Source organism: Nicotiana tabacum, chromosome 5 (genome assembly GCF_000715075.1).
Source record: "Nicotiana tabacum cultivar K326 chromosome 5, ASM71507v2, whole genome shotgun sequence".
NCBI classification, from domain to species: Eukaryota; Viridiplantae; Streptophyta; class Magnoliopsida; order Solanales; family Solanaceae; genus Nicotiana; species Nicotiana tabacum.
Window position 1 is genome coordinate 38,040,823 of NC_134084.1, and position 17,227 is coordinate 38,058,049.

The 17,227-nt window shown below is 39.7% G+C and overlaps 1 long non-coding RNA gene across 3 annotated transcripts; it reads right to left on the reverse strand.

The window, feature by feature from the left end:
• Positions 1-5,779: 5,779 nt before the first annotated feature.
• On the reverse strand, positions 5,780-15,005 carry LOC107819077 (uncharacterized). 3 transcript variants are annotated; one of them, XR_012709464.1, is made up of 5 exons: positions 14,682-15,002; positions 13,448-13,651; positions 12,052-12,425; positions 10,928-10,973; positions 5,780-5,877 (listed from the first exon to the last, which is right to left on the reverse strand). It is a non-coding gene; the product is annotated as an uncharacterized LOC107819077 (long non-coding RNA). The 3 variants fall into 3 exon arrangements; XR_012709463.1 differs by lacking the exon at positions 5,780-5,877 and adding an exon at positions 13,732-13,848 and having other exon boundaries at positions 10,743-10,973; positions 14,682-15,005; XR_001655614.2 differs by lacking the exon at positions 5,780-5,877 and having other exon boundaries at positions 10,745-10,973; positions 14,682-15,000.
• Positions 15,006-17,227: the final 2,222 nt, after the last annotated feature.

The following is a 17,227-nucleotide window of genomic DNA, read 5'->3' on the forward strand; positions in this document are numbered from 1 at the left end:
CAAGTGCGGATTGTAGGCATGTGGTTCGGGGCCATGGAATGTGGGCTCAGGGGGATAGTATTGCGTATCGTGAGCTTGAAATAATGGCTCGCTGGTCGTTCTTTGCAGGGTGGCTGATGTAGGTCCCACAAAAGTGGGAACATTTGGTGTTGGGAGAGGTTTATGGGGTGGTGGAGCTTGGGAATCATGGGGGCTTCTCTCCTGATGATAACGGGGATTCGGGAGGCTTGTTGAAGGGCCGGAGTGAGGGTATTCCGGCATGTGCCCCAGTGGCTCAGGGCTCTTTTTTGCTTTGGCTAGAGCTAGCTGCATTGCATTCATCTCTAGTCCCATCCTTTCAATCCTTTCCATCGCTTCTTTTAACAACTGGCTCATCGGCCTTTCTTCCTCGGTACTATTCTCTGAAGTTGTCATGCTTGTTGCTACTGGTTCTTTGGATCTGGTTTGGTAAGGGTGTGTTGCCAGAATTCTTTAACAACTAACTGTCTGGAAGTTTTGGAAAACAACAAACTTGTTAGCGTTAGAGTTTAATAGATTTGATAACACACACTGAGGATGCAATGCTCCTAGGCAGTTAACCGCTTCTAACATGCTTTGCTTCAAACAACATGCTTCATCCCGGCTTGATCATTTGTCCTTTTAAAGCACTTTGGGAAACCCTGTATTTTATTTTATTTTATTTTATTGTATTTTCTTTTCTCTCTTTTTTTTCTTTTTTTTTCTTTATTAAAGGCGGTCGAATCTTATGTGGATTGCCTACGTATCACGTCCCCGCGCGAATTCAGACCGGCGTAGTTCTGCCATAAGGTAAAGACACACAAAATTCTTTTTGGAATCATTGAATTCATCATCAAAATTTGCTATTACAAATTACTTCAAACAAAGAATAGCAACAGTACAGACTCCACAGTTTTTAACTTGAAAAAAAGAAAAGAAAACAACATATGGGAAAGCACAAAGCCAAATGAACAGGACTCGACCAAAGATTAATTTTCCAACTTAGGGGCCCACGAGGCATCATTCGGCCTTTTCGCGGCTCTAGGTGTAAGGTCTCTCTGCAAGCTTTTCAATTCATTCATGATCCGGTGGACGCAGCACATGATGGAAACGAGGAGGGTTTTTCGAGGCATTTACTCGCATGCTAGGCATCTCATATAGATGTAGTGCCCAATCTCGTCGATCCTTCCTCGAATGTTGTCCCTTTCAATGAACAACTGCCTTATTTGTCGGCTTTTTAATCCTAGTGTTTGCGCATTGTTGGCAAGTTGATCCTGGAACATCTCCATTTGCCTTTCCATTCTGGTCATTGCATCGTAACAGCGCCTTCTGTCGGCTTGGGCATCTTGTGTTTGCTTGAAGATCCGCTCTTGAAGAGTGGAGTTCGTTTCCCTTAATGTCCCGATGCTCAGTTCATAATCCCTTATGACTTGTTGCAGGCGCTGCCTCCGGGCCATTGTACCTTTTGCCCACTTGGTCCGTAATCTTGCTGTGCTAGCCTTGGATCTTTCCAAATCTTCCTGGCATTCCGCAACCTGATTTCTTAACCCTGCTATCAACCTTTTATCCGCCCGGCTTCTCAGTTGGTTGTCGGCCTCTCTTTTCATCTTCTGGATCTGAGTTTTGAGGATCTCGCCTTCTCTGATTAATCTGTTCTTTTCTCCCTTGTGGGCAGCGAACTGTAATTGGCTTTCAAACTTCATATCCTAAATTTGTTGTTTCAGTTTGCCTGTTTCGGCAAGGTATTCCCGCTCTTTGGCCAACCAGCCCCACTGCTCTTGTGAGGACCTGGCAAATTCTTGCAGGTGAGGTCTTTTAGCCGGCCTTCCAGATGACGTTTCCCCTTTGTACCAAGCTTGATACCCGGGCGAAACTTCCCCTTTTGCCCGATTCAACACACAAGTATTTGCTTCTAAGTATTGACATTGGCTCCAAATTTGGCGAACCCTTGCTTCAGGAAACTAGCCATCGGGACTGATCTCAATCACCTGGGTGCTTAGATCCTCGTCTTTCGGCACTATTTGACACCTCCCAAGTTGCCTTAAAACCCGATGTGGCGCATATGGTTGAATGCTCTTAAGTCCCATTAAGAGAAAATGGGGCCTGGCTGCTGGCATGTATATGACTTCGTCGATCGGTAACCATCCCAGCGTCCACTGTATTTGACTGGCGTTGAGGGCACGGAAATATGAGGTCCATGACGAGACTCCTTCAGGTAGGTAGGACTCATTAACTCTGGTATAGAACTCCTCTATGCAGGTCTTTTCAGCGGATCCATGGCTCAGAAACTGGGCTCGGTGACATAGGTGTTCAGTCATCCACATTTGCAACAACAAGTTGCAACCTTCGAAAAAGTTTCCTCCGGCCTTGCAGGACGTGAGAGCCCGGAACATATCAGATACAATCATGGGCGCCAGCGTGCTATCTTTCTGTGTGAGCAAAGTACTGACGACCCCTGCTATCTTTATGTCGATATTCCCGTCTTTTCTTGGGAATACTAAGAGCCCTAAGAAAGTTATCATGAAAGCAACCCGTCTATGTTCATCCCACTTTCGACGGTTACTTTTGCTGCACAACTGGTTTTCTGGCTTGTCGAATCCTCCTATGTGACCATATCTTTGGTATATGAAACTCATAGTGCAAAAACCTTTTGCCAAATCAGGGTTATGAATTGTTCTGACTATCTTTAATGAGTCCAGAAACCGGTGTACTGCCACGGCTCTTGGAGCAATCAGGTATTTATGCCTCAATGGAGCCTCAGCACTGCTGATATACCCTGCTATTTCCTCTAAAGTTGGGGTAAGTTCAAAGTCCGAGAAGTGGAAGACATTGTGCGCAGGATCCCAGTGAGGGACTAGTGCCCTTATGATATCTCCCTGCGGCCTGATATCCAACAAACTCGTGAGGCCTTTCAGATGTTTCTTGATTTCGTCATGCCCTTCTTTGCCTAAATCATTCCACCAGAGCCGCAATTGGAGGGGAATTTTATTCATGATTGAAAAGGGTTCATTTGGTGTCGTGCTCATTCTGCACATTTATTAATAAAATTTTAACAAACGAAACTTATTTTGATAAAAACAAAAAAACATATGCTCACTTTTCTCAAAAGGATTTCTGAACACGACCTCTCAGCACTTCATGAACGAAGATTTTTAAGGTTGTGTGATTCAAAAAAACAATAAGAGGTGGCCGTTTGTACAAAGGCAGCCTTCCGGAGTTCCTTTTGGGAACATTTGGCTATTTTTGATATAAGCGGCGTCACCCGACCCTATGACAGAAAAATATACTTTGGCGTTTTTGCTACTTTATCAATTTTCAAAAATGGGAGGTTGGACCCGACGGGGGTTGCCTACGTATATCACACCCTATGAGAATCAAACCGGCGTAGTTCGCCCAATACAAACTAAAAAAGAGACTACAACAGATTCATTTTTTTTTCCAGATTTCGGCAAAGTTTGGATACTACTCGGACATTGGTTTTATTTAGAAGTAGTTATCTCCCTACACTGCTATTTTTCCCCTTTTTTATTTTCAAAAATTCTTGATTCCACAAACCGGTCAACATGCAAGTCTAAACCAGACAAAAACGTACAACATACAGGATGCAGCAGGATGGTCTTTTCCATTTCAGGTTGCTAGTTCTAGACGAACTCAACCCCTGTGTTGAGCCCCCTAAGTCAAATGCAACATGATGCAAATAAGCGTTCCTACTAGGGATCCGGCATGAGGTTACGTTATTCTATGTTCAAAACCCGGGTCTTTGTTCTAGACAGTGTACCCGAGCGGACAACTCGAGCTGAGGAAGGAGCTCCTTTCCGGGAACCAAAAGGCCAGCCGTCTTAGAAACTTTCCGAGCCTCTTTTATTTTAGGGTATGACACTAACAGAATAGGGAGTCTCAACCAGTAAGCACATCCCCGGAGGTAAGAAGAGAAAGGTTTCGGCACAGTTTATATACAGTTCAAATAATATCAAAGCGGTAAGAGCAACATTTTGCATATTTAGGCTAGAACATATAATAAAATCAGATAATAAAAGCCAAATAATAACAATTATTCTAAGCTCGAATTTCTAACCCTGAACCAGTGGTTCTGGGTCTCGTGTCCCCAGCAGAGTTGCCAGAGCTGTCACGCCTCCTTTTTACATACCCGCGAGGGTACAAGGGAGTTTTTTCCAATTCAAGGACAATCGAAACGGGATTTGTTATTTATTTCAGAGTCGCCACTTGGGAGATTTAGGGTGTCCCAAGTCACCAATTTAATCCCGAATCGAGGAAAAGAATTACTCCATATTACAGTCTGAGCACCAAAAATCCGGATAAGGAATTCTGTTAACCCGGGAGAAGGTGTTAGGCATTCCCGAGTTCCGTGGTTCTAGCACGGTCGCTCAACTGTCATATTCGGCTTGATTATCTGATTTTATATAAATATGAACTTATGTGCAAATTTTAACTCTTGACCGCTTTTATTATTATATTTTACGAGAATTGCAACGTCGTGAAAACATATCTCGAGCCACGTTACATCATTGCACCCGTGGTCGTTGACATATCTCGACTCGGTTGAGATTTGGATTTGGGTCACATAAATGTGCAACCGAGTTAAGGAAAATAAATTATTAAAGGCGCGCCTAAAGCAACTAGCATATTGTTATTTTGGGGAAGGCCGTAAAATTCGCTAAAACGGCCTGTCCCGAATTCTAAGTATTTTGATATATATATTTAGAGGGCCCCGCAGCTTGTGCATTTTTGTTTGTCGAGGCTCGTCTCTTTCATTATTTTAAAAAAAAAGAATTTGCAACGTCATGGAAATGCATCTCAGACCATGTCACAATCAATGTACCCGTGATTAGAGACACATTTCGATTCCGTTGAGATTTGGATTTGGGTCACATAAATGTGCACCCGAGTTTAAGGAGATAACATTATTAAATACGCGCCTAAAGTGACTAGCGTATCATTATTTTGGGAAGGCCGTGGAATTTTGCTAAACGGTCCATCTCGAAGTCTAAGCAATTTTAAAACAAATATTTACTGAGGGCCCCGCGATTTTTATATTTTTCGGCGAGGCTCATCCCATTTTTATTTCTGAGGATAAACCTACAGCAACTACATTTTTTCTATTACGTTTGTCTCTAAAAACAAAAGAAAATACCTCGATTAATTACATGCTGAAAAGGTGTAACTTATTAGTTATTAGTTTACGGCTGACACAAATGAGAAATTGCAGCAGAGTTTGTACAAAGAGGGATTGCTTTCGTTCTATATTCTATTATTTAACAAAACTGAAACATGAGATTGACGCACAATAATATCGAAGCAGATTATTTTTTTTTTGGATGAAGAAATTAGACGTATGCGGCCTTATTTATTGACGGGCATACACATGAGGTTCAGTTAATGATTCCTTACATACTTGACACTAAAAAAAGAATGAAACAACTGAAACCGAACCTATCTAACTTAGTGTGATATTGCTATATGTTTAACTACACGATTTTTTCCTTTTGCTATAACCCAGATTGCCTAGTATGTCTTCGAAATATTCATTACCTACTGATGAATTAAGGTGAAGCCAATGTGATTACTACATTCGTTTCAACTGAACCTATGTGAAACCATTGTTGGCCGAGTATCATTACTATCCAACTAGCTTCTTTCTGATTTACATACAACGATAGATTACCAGACCAAACTTCTTATGGACTGAAAACTATTTCATTACATAGTTTGAAAACCAAACTTTACATGTTAAACACACAAATATTCTAAACTACAAACAGCAGAATAATGGTAACTATGCTAATGTTTGGACTGCAATACTTCTTATGCTCTTATTCAGCTCCAAACTCATCATTACGTCAGTGAATTTAGAATGTGTACCTGGATGTTTGGACAATAAGAAGGAGAAGAAGAAAAGTATCAACAGCAGGCAACCAGACAACAACAACAACCAGCAACAATGTCACCAATAGTCCACAAACAACCAACAGCAGTTTCAACAATGATGAAACCCACAGGTGGTCGAGCACCAAACAAGCAATCCCAGAAACAGAGTAGTAAAACAGCCGAGAAAACTAGAATATTCAATGCAATAGCAACAGCAGTTCAATAGTCACAAAAACTCGGCGAATAACCAACAACAGCCTTAAATGGCACTAAAACCAGAACCAACTAACAGCATATAGATGTCCAGAATAGTTGTAATCCCGCAAAGAAAATCAGAATATCCTAAATAACAGCCCAATTAGAGTAACTGACTTGGCCAAGACAGCCTGACCAACTTAATTTCTTATGCAGTTTTCAGACAGTGTTTAGTTACATTGTTCTGAATTTTCTTTCTGTTTTTCTTCTGAAGACTAAAAAATGTCCAGCCCTTTCTTAGCTAAAAATAGCTCTATTTATAATCTGAAAGAGAACCCCTAAGGTCTGCCTAGAATTTCACAGCCCCCAGGTCTGCCCATACCCTTCACTTCAGATGCCTAAACATCTTCTTGATGCAAGTTATTTGGTTCCCCATGCCTGGCCTATTGCTCTAATCAAGAATCATGGGTTCATTTAAGTATTCATTTTAAACTCCCATGCTCTTATGTTTTGTACCCACTAATACTAGATTAATAGTATTTTGATTAAACAATTGATATCCCCCTTAATCCTGAACACTTAATTAGTCTTTCCCCAACTCAAGCTAACCAACAGACCCTTGATTATTGCTGCTTTTCCCCACCCTTTCATTCTATTGAATCTGCCAATTATGACCCTTTGAGAACCAGTTCGAACCCCCCACAGCTAACAAACAGACCTAAAATCAGCCCAACACAACTGTTCAACAAAATCAGCCAGTAAGAGTTAGGTCGTTTGTTTTTTAATACTGCGGAACAAACGACAACATGTGTCGAGTCGACTTTGCAAGTTATAGCGTGTACTAATGAGTCGCTAATCAACTAAACTCAAAAAAACAGGACAACTGAGTGATTCAGGCATTTTTCGGACAACAATGGAACCTAATTATTTGACGACGTCACTCAAATCGACTATACGAACTATTATACGTAACAATTAATCGACAAACAACATAGACTAAACAGGGCACCAATTTATTTCAAAACTCGGGGCATTTATCATAGAGTTTATGAAACTTAACTAGTCGACAACATCAATCGAAGCGAATAGATATCTTATAACACTCATTTAACACTTAAGAAAAGAAATCGACCAAACAAAAGGGTCTTTGAAGATGAGGGGGGGGGAATTGACAGAAAAATAATCAAAAATTCAGAACAAATCTACGAACATATGCACAACACAGAAGGCAAGAAAAGAAGATTACACCGGAACCTTACCTCAACACGATCCAGGTTTGGTTTTTGGGGTTCTTGAACTCAGATTTGGGGTTCGAAGAATTCTGCTTATATTTGACCGGAACCAAAGCTGATTAGGGTATGAGGGATGTCAGGGGAGTGACTAGGGTGAATTTGGGACTCATCCGGTGACTTAGGGTTTCGGCTCGAACCTTCGAATGATTATTCGAGACGTTCCAGGAAGATTCGTGCCAAACCATTACCAGATCGGGGTTGAGGGTGGTCTTGTGTCTTAAGGGTGTTAGTCTGGTGGTCATTGGCGTTGTTGCCGCCGGGTTCAGGTGAAAGGGAAGCTATGGCGGCTGCTAGGGTTTGGGGGTATTTTGAGGTTCCGTTCTGAGAGAGACGGAGGAACAGGGTGGGGGCTTGGATAGGGGGCGTGGGGTGTGATGGAGGGTTTATATACGGCAGGGGAAAATAGATTAGGGCCGTCAGATCAAGTGAAATCAAGGGCCAAGATCCCTTCACTTAAAGGGAACGGTGTCGTTCCATCTAAAGGAGGTCGGGCTGGTCCGGGGTTAAATGGGTCGGTTTTGGAAACGGGTTGCGGAAAGGGGTCTAAGGCCGTTGGATTGGACTGGTTGGACGGCTCAGATCAAACGCCCTATGCGGCGTCGTTTGGGCGTCTCCAGAAGCCTTGGTTTGGACTGGGTCAAATTTAATTGGTTTGGGCCTGATTTTAGTTGAATTTTTGGCCCAAATCCGATATTTTCCTCTTATAATTTAGACAAAAATTCCTAAAACAAAAATTAAACACGCAAATATGAATTAATACCTAACAACAAATATCACACAAATTAAAACATTTTACTAAAATTATGATGACAACAAAAATGCGTACTTTGTGATTTTCGCTTTTAGACAACCAAATTATAATTAACTAATTCCTAAATGTACCAATTATTCCTAAATGCATGCAGCCTGTATTTTTTTCTTTTCTAACTATAGTGAGGCGAACATTTACGGACTGAACAATTATCAAAATGTCACATAAATCCTCAAAATTGTACCCGAAGGTAACCTGTTTTATTTCTTTTCGATTTCTTTTTGAAGTAATTTCCGTGAAGCAAAAATCACGTGCTTAGAATAATCACTCTGATTGTCTTGTTGTTTCCAGTTGAGAAAATGATAATGTCATCTGCATAAGCAAGGTGATTAATTTTAGGCCCTTTAGTTGGCATGGTGAAAGGAGTGAAATTTTCATTCTCATGGAGCTTGTTGAGAATTCTAGTCAGCAATTCTGATCCCAATATGAATACTGACGGGGATAGAGGGTCCCCCTGTTTCAACCCTTGGGAGGAAGTAAAGAAACCATTCCTGATGCCATTTAAAAGGATAGAATACCAAACGTTAGATAGGATCCTTTGAGTCATATTGATCCATTTCTCTGAGAAACTAAATGTCCCCATCACTGCATTAATGAACTCCCAGGACATCCTATCGTAAGCTTTTTTCATGTCCAGTTTCATAACAATATTCCCACCTTTATTGTAGTTTTTGATGCCCTGGATGATTTACTGAGCCAGGAGGATATTTTTCGCGATCAATCTATCCTTGACAAAACCGCTTTGATTATTAGAGATCAACTTAGTCAGAAGCGGGTTCAGTCTTCTGGAAAGAATTTTAGATATGATTTTGCTAGAGACATTGCTAAGACTAATAGGTCTTAGGTCTGAGAAGGTCTCCGGAGCATCGATTTTGGGGATAAGGACCAGACAGGTATGAGAGAAATCGAGTAATGTCCTCCATTGAAGAAAGCCTGAACAAATCGAGTAATGTCCTCTTTAATAATATTCCAACAACTCTAATAGAAAGCTCCATTGAAACCATCCGGGCCAGCAACACTATCACTGGATATGTTTAATATAGCCTCCTTTATTTCCTGTTCTGTGGGCATCATGGTCAAGTAGCCATTGTCTTCTTCAGTAACAATTTTGGGAATACAATCTATGATATCCATGTTGCAGTCCTTCTTAGGGAGATTGAAGAGCTTTTCATAGTGGTTAATAGCAGCTTTCGTAATTCTTTGTTCACTTCTAACCCACTTCCCTCTTTTATTCTTAATTTTGTGGATCTAAGTCTTTCTTCCTCTTTCTCTAATAACACTGTGAAAGTTTTTAGTATTGCAATCACCTTCTTCAAACCATTGAATCTAGACTTTCTGTTTGAGCAAGGACTCTTGCATAGCCTTCCATTTGATGTACTCTACTTGGCCTTTGTTGAGGTTTTCTCTACTCGACTATGTGTTACACAATTGATCCAGCTCTTCTAAGGTTTCCAGTTCTCTTTCCCATTGTTCACTATATCATAGACATTACCAATGCTTTCTCTGCACCATTTTGAAAGTTTGTTGCTAAGAATTTTCATCTTTTGGTGTAGAGTCCACATTGGATTACCCTGGATAGGAGTGTCCCAAACTTCTTTAACCAAGTCTTGCAAATCTGGTTGCTTAGTCCAGAAGTTAAGGAATCTGAAATAGCTTATTGTCGTTGATTGGTTGAGTTTGCTTTTGAATAAAAGGGGTCTATGGTCTAAACCCAACCTGTTGAGATGTTTGGCCGAGTAGTTCTGGAATAGGTGAGCCCAGGTGTCGTTGATGAAGATCCTATCAAGTCTCTTCCAAACTCTTTTACTTGGTCTCCAATTATTGCACCAAGTGTATTTAGGCCCAATGAAACCGATGTCTACAACCTCATAGTGATCCATACAATTAGTGAAATCAAAGCTTTTAGATATTCTATGGGGGGTACCCCCAAATTCTCCTCCGGATCCATGATAACATTGAAATCACCCCCCACACACCATGGGCCATTGATGCTTGAGTGAGTGTCTTCAAGACTGGTCCAAAGGTCCATTACTGGAAAATCAACCTATGGCAATGCATGCAAAACCGTAGCAATAGACATGTAAACTGTTACCATTGATCTAGTGCAACGGTTTAGCGACCGTTCCACCAGGTCGCGTGTCAATAGCTCTGTAGCAACGGTTTGTGTAACGGTTGTAATAACCATTGCTATAGGACCATATGTCGTAACGGTTATTCCTCTTTCTGATGGAACACTTATTTTTCCTCTATTGTTATGGTTCAAAACTGTTACCGTTAGTTTTAATGCAACACTTATATAAGCTATTGCAACGGTTATTTAAAGATACCACAATAGTTTTCTAATGTTATTGTTACGGTTTTTCATATTGCAACGGTTGCTAAGGGAACGGATTGCATGACCTATTGCAATGGTTTACACTATCTATTGGAATATATTTTTTATCCTATTGCAACGGTTCTGGTAGGCTATGCAACAACTTAACTATGATACATACACCTTGTTGCACAATTATAAATTTTAATACACCAAAATTTATATAAGTCACATAATAAACTACTCATAAACTTTTTCAATCCAAAATAATTGTCCAACAAGCTATATATTAATATCCATCAAAGCAAAATGTTCAAACCCAAGTGCATAAATTTTACAATTCAAGAGTTAACATAAGCTTCAAAATATTCCATAACAATATTCCTGAAACATCTAAATTCCAGCAATAATTCAAGAATTTTCTTAAGTTACCTCTAGATCGTTCCTGTCTTCGTCTTCCCTTTTGCATTTTATTCACCTACAAAAAAAGATAAATAAAGTCATTACCTTCTGGTACTAGTTGACAATTAAAGAAAGCATGAATAGAAAAGCAAGCAATTCAATTAAACTTCATGTTAAATGGGAAAATCATAATAGCCTTTCAGAGAATCTTCCTCAGAAAAGGAGCCTCAAGTTTTCATCTTCTAGGGGATGACAATAGCATTATGCAGCTGAAGCAACACACACAAAGCGTCGTGGACTTGCATTGCTCGTCATTCAAAATATTATATTTTATCTAATCCCATTACTAAACTACTTATTCTACTCTTTGAAAAGGTCTGGGAATAAATATCACAAAAATCAACCAGATGCATGTGTTTCACTACTTGATTCAAGAAAGTACAATCTCATTTTTGCTTTTTGTGAAGAATATTATTCTATGAATGGTGACGAAGGAAAATTAGTGAGGACCGATATGCATACATCCCTATTACGTGTTTAAGGAGGTACATTGTCTCACCCCAGTTTATACATTGTGGGACAACATTTATTGGAACCAGTGATCATTATCAATCGCACAATCTGTCTAATTACCATATGCTTTTTCCATGAAACAAAACAGTAGTGTCTCGTATATTGCCATATAACAATCATTTAAATCCTAAAACATGGATATATACTAACAGATCCTTGTCAAGAGAAACTAACCGAATGCAACTATCAATCAACTTGTTCAGAAAAATAGGACAAGAAAAACCAAGCTAATTTATTAATCGGCTAAAAGCATGGACTAACAACAAACAAATGTCAAACAGAAGATTGTAATGCCTGAATAACACACGAAGACGTAAACAGAGTTCAATTAAAGATTCACCACTTAACCAAAATCAAACCAGCCCCTAGATAGAAAGCCATGCAACCAGTAGAAGCGAGATCAGTCAGTTGTACGAGAGAGAGAGAGAGAGAGCAAGAAGAAAAACAATTGTGAACAGACAAAGAAAGTTGTGGTAGCAGAAGCAATATAAGGAACACAAAGAGAGCTGTAGTAGAAGAAGCAACATAAGGAATATAAAGAGAGCTGTGGAAGAAGAAGAAGAAGAAGAAGAAGTACTAACCTTGATTGTTACTACTAGTAGACATGCGCTTGATTCGTTGAATTGAATAGCATTTTGTCGTGCAGATGAAACTTCTCTAGGTGAAGGAGCATTAAAATTTAGTATGTTCGGATCAATTCGATTCTGTATTCAAATGTCGATGATGTGCAACGACATTAAGTGTAATTTCTTGTTCCATAGCATCCTTTTGTGCATTAAATTCTTTCTGCAGTCTTTGTTGCATCCTCTCTTTCATTTTCTCCATTTTTTGTTGCATCCTCTCATATGTAGAGAGGGTCCAAAATCTTCCATTTTTCTTTTTAAGACGATCTTGGTAAACCCAAGTCCATACAATATTTCGTGACTTGGATATTCATGTCCCATTACTTTTGTGCCTGGTTACAAAAAACCAAATATGAAAATTTTTCATGTAAAAGCTAACAAGTTCATATTTTTAAAAAAAATGATAAAAATAGATTGTGTCCTACTGAGTTGGGGCATTAATATAGATTGTGTAAAAAAGATAAAACATCAAACCTTGCGGATTAGAGCAACAATTATTTTGCTAACTATGTGTGGATACCTCAACTTTTTTGGTTCTCAATGTTGGTTTTGGACTGTTTTTGCAAATAAAATAAGTCAATAGATTTGGCGACAACAATGAAAATATAAATCAAGATTTGGCAGCATGTATTGTTGATCCAAAACTCACTTCATCCATAGAAGGAAATCAAATTTAGGACTAGGGTTCACATCATAACTATCTTAGGAGTTAATTTTCTACTAATAAAAGATGTACAGATCGTAAAAAAAAGCAAGATCTTGTGAATCCAATATGACCATCTTGTGAATTTAGTCGGATTCTAGATATGTCTAAACTACTTATAACAAGAAGAGTTTCTGCCTCTGGTTCACCACTGATTCCGCTTGATAACTCTGGCAAGAAGAGTTTCTATTGTGATGATGATATGCCTGAATGGCTGCCACCAGATACTCAGGATGAAAGAACAAAAATGAACCACCAAAAAAATACACTAGACTTTTTACAGTAGTGTGAATATGCATTCCATTATTGTTCGGGTAAAAACTGATTCCTCAATGATATTTTCAGCCATATATATATATATATATATATTGAACCAATGTCAGCAATCATATCAATAGGTGTTGAAAAGAAATCAAATAAAAGTCTAGCGACCAAATCAGTAATCTCATGAAACATTTATGACCAAATCAGTAATATCTCATATAGCTATAATGAACCGGCTACAATAGTGGTTTACTACTTTAAACAAGTAGTGGTTTTTTTCTGTCATGTAACTCCTATGTATGCATCGATTCAGTTTCAATATGACTAGTGATTACTTGATTGAATTCACAAGATTTAAGTAAATATTAATCATTCTCTCAAGTTTACCTTGTGGGAATCGGAGTTCCAATAGTTAAGCAAATCCTTAGAGTGAGTTTCCGAAACATCTACCGGTCTATTCTTCATTCGTAGCTCGTCATTCGGATACGCTTCAAAGTGATCTTTCTTCAATTGATTCTTATAATTTCTCCAAGCTACCTGAATTGAATGAAAAACCCATGTTTTCGCATCCTCGAGGATGTCATATTTTGCCTACAAATTTTGGTGCAATAGGTTAGTATTAAAAAATATGAAATATCATCCACGCTTATTGACAATTGATAACTTCACACCTTGATGTAGTTCTACATATCATTTTTTGTGTCCAGTTTCCTCCAATTAAATACATTAAACGGACATAAGGTCTCATCCTTGCCAATGTGCCGAGGAGCTACCCAACTCTTTTACAACTGCTTCAGTTGGACCAATTAGTTGATTCCTTACTCTACTTTTTAATACATTTGTTTGAGGTTAATACACTTACGTAATGCACAAAAAACTTACTCATGTTGAACTGATATCTAAAAGATTTTCAATTCAAATAATTCATGACGACACACATAGTCTTTCCAGGAACAAATACCCAACTGCTCTCAATTTTCCCTTGTCTCTATTTTATTTACCTAAGTTCTTACTTGAATTTGGTGACATATATCTCATCATTTACTTGATTTTCACAGTAAGAATCTATAACATATTCTTTGATCTTCAAGTATTTGAAGAATATATTACAGCAAAGTTCGACATGTAATACTTATAATAAGTAACCAATGAGTCATAGCTCAAATTAGATAGTGGTACTAGTAACCCTATAATAAGGTCGTCCTACCTACGTTTCATCAACTGAAAAATTTTCGAGTCATAGTTCAAAATAATTGACCACAAATAAACATACAATGGTGGCACTTCTACCAATACAATAAGAATAATTCATGTTTGCTATAGTTGATAAATTGATCAACTCAAAAGCAAGTATCAACATGCGTATTTCAATGCAACTACCAGCGGAACACTCAAACTTAAAGCTTGATTCATAAACACAATCAGTGATATTTATCACAAATATTGTTAAAAATACTTTTAAAAACTTATAGTGATATTTATTCCACAGTTACAGCGGCAATTTCTTCTTCAGTGAGGAATGGAATCTACGAATTAGCGCTGAACTGTTGTAAAATTACAAAAGGAGTAGAAGAAGAGCATGCAAAGTAAATTAGAAAATTGATGAGAGTTGAGCAAAAACCTAGAATTAGGGATCTATGAGAACTTGAAGTGTTAGCCGAGCTTAATCGAGAAAAAATCCTAAAATTATTGTACGGATCAAATTGATTGAAGGAGGTGATTTTTTATTGTGGAGGAGATAAAGTTTATGGGGTATTTTTGGTGAGACTCTGGTGGATTTTATGGAGGTTGGTGGAGGGATCGACTATCGTCGGCGTGGAACTGTCACCGGCATTAGAAGAGCTAGATAGAGAGATCGATTTCTTTGATTTTAGGCGTGAGGTTTCGCTTTGAGTTTGGGCGTGAGGTTTGACAGGGAAACTTAATATTTGCCTTCTCCACGTTTAATTAATTAGTAGTATTACAATTTACTAGTGGTGAAATACAGTTGTACAAGTTAAAGTGGAAGAGAAGAAGGTGGCTTACCTGCGGTTAGTGGGGAGCACTGGAGAGGAAGAGAAGAGAGCGAACATTGCGAGATATAAGGTAGCTAGGAAGGAGGCAAAGATGGCAGTGACGGAGGCAAAGACGGCAGCTTTTGCTCATTTGTATGAGGAACTAGGGAACAAAGGCAGGGAAAAGAAGTTACTCCGACTCGCTAAGGTGAGAGAGAGGACGGCTCGGGATTTGGACCAAGTGAGATGCATAAAAGATGAGGACGGAAAAGTTTTGTTGGGGGATGACCAGATTAAGAGGAGATGGCAGACCTACTTTCATAAACTTCTAAATGAGGAAGGGGATCAGGATATTGTACTAGGTGAATTGAGGAATGCCGACAGCCCCCATGAACTAAGTGATTGTCGGGACATTGAGGTCGATGAGGTCATGGAGGCAATGCGTAAGATGAGAAGGGGCAGAGCTACCGGACCAGACGAAATTCCGGTTGAGCTTTGGAGGTGTGTGGGTAGAGCAGGCTTGGAATGTCTTACTAAGTTGCTTAATGTTATATCCAAGACTAATAGGATGCCCGAAGAGTAGAGGTGGAGTACAATGGTCCCGTTGTATAAGAACAAAGGCGATATCCAGATCTGTAACAACTATAGGGGTATTAAATTACTAAGTCATACCATGAAAGTCTGGGAGAGAGTGGTAGAAATGAGAGTACGAAGGACGGTGTCTATTTCAGACAACCAGTTCGAGTTCATGCCGGGGCGATCTGCCACAGAATCTATCCACCTTATTAGGAGGATGGTGGAATAATACAGGGATAAGAAGAAGGATCTCCACATGGTGTTTATCGATCTAGAGAAAGCGTACGACAGGGTTCCTAGGGAGGTCTTATGGAGATGCTTAGAGGCTAAAGGGGTCCCGGTTGCCTACATTAGGGCGATTAAGGACATGTATGATGGAGCTAAGACTCGGGTTAGGACAGCAGGAGGCGATTCCGATTATTTTCCGGTTATTACGGGGTTGCACCAAGGGTCTGCGTTCAGCCCTTTCCTATTTGCCCTGGTGATGGATGCTATAACGCATCATATTCAAGGGGAGGTGCCATGGTGCATGCTATTTGCTGATGACATAGTCCTAATCGACGAGACACGACGCGACGTCAGCGAGAGGTTAGAGGTTTGGAGACATACCCTTGAGTCCAAAGGTTTCAGGTTGAGCAGGACGAAGACGTAATACCTTGAGTGCAAATTTGGGGCAGAGCCGACGGAAGCGGGAGTGTAAGTGAGGCTTGATTCTCAAGTCATCCCTAAGAGGGGTAGTTTCAAGTACCTGGGGTCGTTTATTCAGGGGTCCGGGGAGATCGACGAGGATGTCATACACCGTATAGGGGTGGGGTGGATGAAATGGAGGTTAGCGACGGGAGTCCTGTGTGACAAGAAAGTGCCATTGTTACTAAAAGGTAAATTTTATAGGGCAGTGGTTAGGCCTGCTATGTTGTATGGGACCGAGTGTTGGCCGGTGAAGATCTCACACATCTAGAGGAAGAAAGTTGCAGAGATGAGGATGTTGAGGTGGATGTGCGGGCATACAAGGAAGGATAAGATTAGAAATGAAGATATTCAAGAGAAGGTGGGTGTGGACCCCATGGAGGACAAGATGCGGGAAGCAAGACTAAGATGGTTCGGGCACATTCAGAGGAGGAACACTGATGCACCGGTGAGAAGGTGTGAACAACTGGCGGTGGTGGGTACGAGGAGAGGTAGAGGGAGACCTAAGAAGTATTGGGGAGAGGTGATCAGGCAGGATATGGCACAACTTAGGGTTACTGAGGACATGGCCCTAAACAGGGAATTGTGGAGATCGAGCATTAAGGTTGTAGGTTAAGGGAAATTGTGATGTCTTTTCTACAGCGCACTAGAGTGAGACTAGCCAGTTAGGAATTAGTCTTAGGATGTTATTGATCAACTACTGATGATGGGCTTTATCTGTTGTGTATTAATACCTTACATCTTTCTCGTATTTCCTATATCTCTTATATTGCTGTTACTTTGTTATTTTATGGTATTTATGTTATGTTATGGATTTTATGGTATTTTATGTTATTTTATTATGAGTCTATTGATAGTACTAATATAGTGTCTCTTGTTGCCTCTTTGAGCCGAGGGTCTCCTGGAAATA